Raw genomic sequence first — 6,318 nt, 5'->3', positions numbered from 1 at the left:
GCCAATGTTTCTGGGTTTTCAAATGAGAACAAGTAAAAAATAGTTTCTCCTGATTGTGAGCGATCGTTACAAAGTGCCGCAGCGGCCGCCCCGGAGCTGAGCGCACTGTGGGCAGATACAATGTAACATGCGTCACTGGTTGATCACTGAGAATGTACCTTCCTTCACTTCACATTAAGCTGGGTCCAAGGCCCAATGCACACGGACGGATTTTCGATTCGGAATTCTTAGCCAGATGCCCGCTGCGAACTCTGCAGCAATGTTTGTCCATAGGCATGCAATGTTAAAAGATTCTCCCCTGCCCACGAGCGGAAATCAACTGCGATTTTCTGCTCGCGGAAGAGAATCGCAACATGTTCTATTTTGTGCAGAAAATCGCACGGACGGCTTCCATTGTAGTCAAAGGAAGCCGTCCGTGCCACGGCACTTCTACAGTGAGCACAGCGGAAGTATCGCCGGCGCATTATGTGCTGCACTGCGCATGCTCGCCGGCCGAGACACTCGCAGCGGAGCCAGACAGGTGAGTATAGGTTCTCTGGGAGTCACCGGGTCTCATTCTGCTGTGATATTTCGCAGTCGGAATCCGACCCGACGGGGGGCATGAGGCCTAATGGAAAACTGTCATGGTGATGGATCATAATGGAATTGGTTTCCAGTATCTGAAGGACGAGTTTGGAAAAAAACGAAACGGAAGCCAAACTAAAAGCAGGAAGTTTTGTTGGTCCTGAAATCCGCGAATTAATACGTGATGCCACATACAGATCCAAATTGAGCGCGCCTGAACTCGCCGCTTGGGGAGCATTTGCGCTACTTGTACAAAACTTTCTTGGCAACTATCGGGCGGACAATCACGCTGAACTTGTAAGCAACATGTTATCAGCGGATCAGCAACCCGGCGGCCGAATGTCACCCAAAATGAATGTCTTACATTCTCATCTGGGTTTTTTGGGTGACGTGATGATGAACACGGGAATGATTCCAGCAGGATATTGCCGCCATGGAAAGCAGATATCAAGGCCACGTCAGCCCCAGCGTGATGGCGACTACTGCTGGTTCCTGCAGCGCTCAGCAATAGGCACTCACAAGTGCAAAAGCAAACGCCTAAAGCCCTTGTGAACAGTGCGTGTGCATGAAGAGTCAAGTGAACTTTTATTTACACGCCTGTTAATGTGAACAAGTGTTTGTACTCTCGGGTGTGAAGTACAATATAGTTCTGCGGCTGGAGAACCAACAATCAGTTTCTCGCATCCGTATGAGCACCCAATGATCCCGTGTATGACTTCTGAACCCGACGTCCGAGGCAAAATCCGACTACAGATTTGGACTCTACGCACTCGGTTTAGCATAGGACACATGAAACACCCCAAGTAGCAGACCAACATTTTTTTCTGTGATCCAGTATAATCGGTCAGATTATATTATTGGCCAGTGTAAAAGGGGATCCACCGCCACATATTTGCTCAATTGCAGATTTCTGCCGTGGTGGAATCCATGCAAAAAGATGTGGGATGGATTCTGCCGTGTAAACATACCCTTATATATGATATGCTTAGATACACGAGCTCAGCTGACAGTATTATACACGATATACACTCTTTCTCAAAAAGCATCCCGCCCCCAGAAGGAGTTGTCATTTTGCTGCAGCACTTGTCCTGCAGTTCCATCTAAGGCAGATCTGTAAATGATGAGAGTTGTGGTGATTAGATGGACGGTCTTGTCACCGGAGGCCCTAAAAGTGGTTCCCCTCTTGGCCTATAAGAGGCTCTCGGAGGCTCCTTGTGTGTAGTGACCTCTTCTTCCGCTTGTGTAGAGCTTGTTGGCCACTAGACGTCTCTACGACGCAGAGAAGAGATTTCACCCCGTTACCAGAGTCTGAGAGGGGCGCATTATTGGGATGTGAGGAGCTGGATGGTCGTATTGATGAATTGTCCCTCACCGGCCATTCTCACCAGACTGTTTAGAGGTGTTGGGACCAGTGGATGTGTGAGGGCACACAAGGTGTCCGGGCTCAGGATGCCCCCTACAGACCACCAGTAGAGAGGAGCGTCTGACCAGACTGTTAGGAGGTGTTGGGACCAGTGGATGGGGGCACACAAGGTGACCGGGCTCAGGATGCCCCCTACAGACCACCAGTAGAGAGGAGCGTCTGACCAAGACTGTTAGGAGGTGTTGGGAACATCGTGAGGGCACACAAGGTGACCGGGCTCAAGCCCTCCCCTTCCCTACAGATCACCAGTGAAGAGGAGCGTCTGACAAGCACCAGCAGCTGCAACTGTTTCATTGTCTGCCAGCCAGAGATAGGGGGCGCCATCGTTACACCCCTGTGTCTGTTGGGACCATTTCCAGCTGCTTGGCTGAAGATTCAGCAATGAATCCAGGTTTAGTTTGGGCACTGACGACAGCCGTGTTCGTATCTGGAGACCTCGGGGTGAGCACCTCAATCCTGCCTTTGCTGTGGAGCGGCGCACTGCCCCCTGCTGGTGTGAAGGTTTGGGGGGCCATCGCATACGACAGTCGGTCCCCCCCTAGTAGTGGTATGAGGGACAATGACAGCTCAGCGATATGTTCAGGACACCCTGCAGCCACATGTGTTCCTCTCATGGCGGCTTCCAGCAGGATAATGCTCGGCTGCACACACAAGGGGGTCACAGGAAGCCCCCACAATATTGTCACACTTCTGTGGCTGTCCAGTCCCAGATTTATCGCCAATAGCACATTTATGGGACCATCTGGGACGACTTCCACAGCTTCACAGCCTATGAGTTTGTCCGATCTAGAGGCTGACTTACAGCACGTTACTGATGTTAGATGTTCTCAGCGGCGCAGTGTCACACATGACAGATACAGCAGCTCATCATCATACACAATAGGCTTCAGCTGGATGTACACTTGCGGTGTGTGTGAGCTGCGCCCCTACAGGTATGTGTCCACCGCACACACCTGTCCGTGTGCCGTCATCTGCCCATCCATATACATTTGCATATCCTAATTCTCCTCCGTGATGGAGACAAGAATAGGACAGGCAATCAGTTGTTTCACGTGGACCGCCGATTCATATGAAGTACGGCAGGGAGCATAAACCCCACAGGCTATAATGGGTCCTTGTATAGTCCATGAAATTATCACGCACAGCACATACTATTGCAAGTGTGCGATATCAGATGTGATCAGCCCGGATACAGTCATTCTGCAGACAGCATTACGTTAGATACTTAGCTTGGATACACAGCTCAGCAAACAGTATCACACAGGACAAGCTTAGGTTGGTGCCACATGGGTGTAAGCAGATTTGCATGTTTTTCTGTACTTTTTGCACACGCAGGAAAACACGCAACGCGCTCATTGAAATGGGTAAGTAGTGTGTTCAATATGCGCGGGGGGGAAAAAAAGCACATGCAAAATCTGCATATGTGAACAAACCCGCTGCAATCAGTGGGTTCTAATCACTGTGTATTGTGCGTGAAAATTCTTTGTATGCAATACGCTGCGCAAATACGTTTTTGTGACTCCGGCCTCAGATACATGGCACGCTGCCCCTGTACGACTGTTTGCAGTACTGAGGTTGGGACTCTCATTAGAGCCTGGGGCGTGCCGAGGGCGGGGGGGGGACCTTACCTCTTCCTGCTCCCAGGCTTTGTGTATGTTGGCACCGCGCTGCTGTTCTATCTCCTCTGCCAGATGCAGGGATATTTTATTGTCGGGGTGTGGCCGCAGTCTCCCAAGAATCACCTACTGGCGAGCTTCCGACTCGTGAGAAGAAAACATCCTATTTCACACTTAACATGTTCTGTAGTTGGAACGTTTCCTGCTGCATCTGGGTAACTGCCGCAATCATTAGCAGGTATTTCATTCATAAGCCTTCAAAAGGATGGAGTCGTTTGCAAGCAACTTTTTATTAATTTAATGCATCCGAAAAATTCATCAAATAGTCGCTTGAAAATCTCCTATCGCTTTGTGTATACAGATTTTATGCAGTGCTATGTGTCTCCATGGTTACAGACTACAAACAAACCCTGCGTAGTCTGATGCAGATCCCCATAGGCTACATTACATCCTTCTGATTGAGGCCTAAAAGTAAGAGTTGTGACCCCAACAGAAAGATACCTTATGTTGACAAAAGTATTGGAACCCCAATAATACTGTGTTGTCAGGTGAAGGGGATATGCAAATCAGATGTGGGTGCATTCACACGGGCGAGAAAATCATGGGAGTTTTGTGCGTTGTGAGACGCAGAAAACCTGCATGAAAATATAACCCATTATTTGCAAGGCAATTTTTCAGCGAGATGGCAAAATGGCAACATGTTCAATAATTGTGCGAGTCTCCGGTGAGAATAGAACATGCAGATGTCCGTCTCCCGCACATCGCAGGGTGTCCGTGTGGTGTGCGATGCGAGAATGTCGGACATGACACACTGTTGCCTGTGTGAATGTATGCTTAGGTATAAAGGAGAGGATCACACAGGAGATCCCAGTATAGAAACAGATGCCCCCAGGTAGAGCTGATAACGGGGTCTGGTGGGGGGATGTCACCAGGTCTACAGCTGACAACGGGGTCTGGTGGGGGGCCAACACCAGGTGTACAGCTGACAACGGGCTCTGGTGAGGGGATGTCATCAGGGGTAGAGCTGATAACGGGGTCTGGTGGGGGCATGTCACCAGGTCTACAGCTGACAACGGGGTCTGGTGTGGGGAATGTCACCAGGTGTAGGGCTGACAACCCGGTCTGGTGGGAGGATGTCACCAGGTGTAGAACTAACAACGGGGTCTGGTGAGGGGATGTCATCAGGGGTAGAGCTGACAACGGGGTCTAGTGGGAGGATGTCACCAGGTGTAGGGCTGACAACAGGGTCTGGTGGGAGGATGTCACCAGGTGTAGGGCTGACAACGGGGTCTGGTGTGGGGAATGTCACCAGGTATAGAGCTGACAACGGGCTCTGGTGAGGGGATGTCATCAGGGGTAGAGCTGACAATGGGGTCCGGTGGGAGGATGTCACCAGGTGTAGGGCTGACAACAGGGTCTGGTGGGAGGATGTCACCAGGTGTAGGGCTGACAACAGGGTCTGGTGGGGGGGGAAGTCACCACATGTAGAGTTAATAACGGGTTCTGGTGGGAGGATGTCACCAGGTATAGAGCTGACAACGGGCTCTGGTGAGGGGATGTCACCAGGTGTAGAGCTGACAACCCGGTCTGGTGGGAGGATGTCACCAGGTGTAGGGCTGACACCAGGGTCTGGGGGAGGGGGGGGGGGGGGGGAGTCATCACGTGTAGAGTTAATAACGGGGTCTGGTGGGAGGATGTCACCAGGTATAAAGCTAACAACTGGGTCTGGTGGACCCAGTCAAACTAGAATGCCATATTTGTGCCCCTCCCAACCCCCCCCCCCCCCCCCCCCACCCACCTCTATGGGAATATGTTGGAAAGCGGCCAAGGAGGGTAACTACAGTCATTGCGGCCCAACTCCGTACTGAACATTTCATCACTTTCTATGTGTGTCTACTACTTTTGTCACCCCGTGTATAAGGTGCAGCTTCCCACCTCATACTCTCGGCCCTCCCGGTCTGTCTCCCCCCACTAGTCTGTAGCCCCAGAGACACGTAGGTCTCCATAGGAGCTGTATGCACTATTTTTTTTTTTTTAATTAAGATAATTCACAAAGTTGCTGCAATTTAGATGTATTTGGAACTATGTTGCTAAAAGTATTCACACCCTTCAATCTACTTTCTGTCAGTTTCGGCCCATAATTTACTGCACCCTACCCTCCAGCACTAAAGCATTATGGGAAACTGCTGATCTGAGCTTAATCCTCCTCCTCGTATCGGATTGTGTCCGCAGATGCCAACAGGGGCCGGAGAAGGTTCTCTTACCCTCCCATTATCAAATTGCTAATATCCAGGTGACCGGGTCAGGGTTTCTCCCAGGTCTCATTGTGGAGTAAATAAAAGGCGCAGTTTTTCGTCTACACAAGGACGGATTATAGAACCTCTCCGCCATGTAACTCCAGACGCAGCGGACACCCAGCAGATTACTCGCTCTTTCACTGCCGCAAATGGGCTGTTGTGTGGGAACGGTGAATGTAAAACCGACACCAGCACATTCCAGAGAGGCCATTATTATCTGGCAGATCGTGAATAGGGGACGTGAAATCAATCGGCGCGTCTGCTGCGAGTCGTCGCTTCCCAGGGACCCAACCGTGCAGTGAGAGAGCACATTTATCTACAGCAAAAGGCCCCTTTATTAGAGACCCCCATCTAGTCGTGCGTTGGACTCCTTTTGCCTTTAGAACTGCAGCAATTTGTCGTGGGGTAGACGTCAGTA

Source organism: Eleutherodactylus coqui, chromosome 3 (genome assembly GCF_035609145.1).
Source record: "Eleutherodactylus coqui strain aEleCoq1 chromosome 3, aEleCoq1.hap1, whole genome shotgun sequence".
Classification (NCBI taxonomy): domain Eukaryota; kingdom Metazoa; phylum Chordata; class Amphibia; order Anura; family Eleutherodactylidae; genus Eleutherodactylus; species Eleutherodactylus coqui.
Note: the sequence above shows the minus strand (reverse complement) of the source record.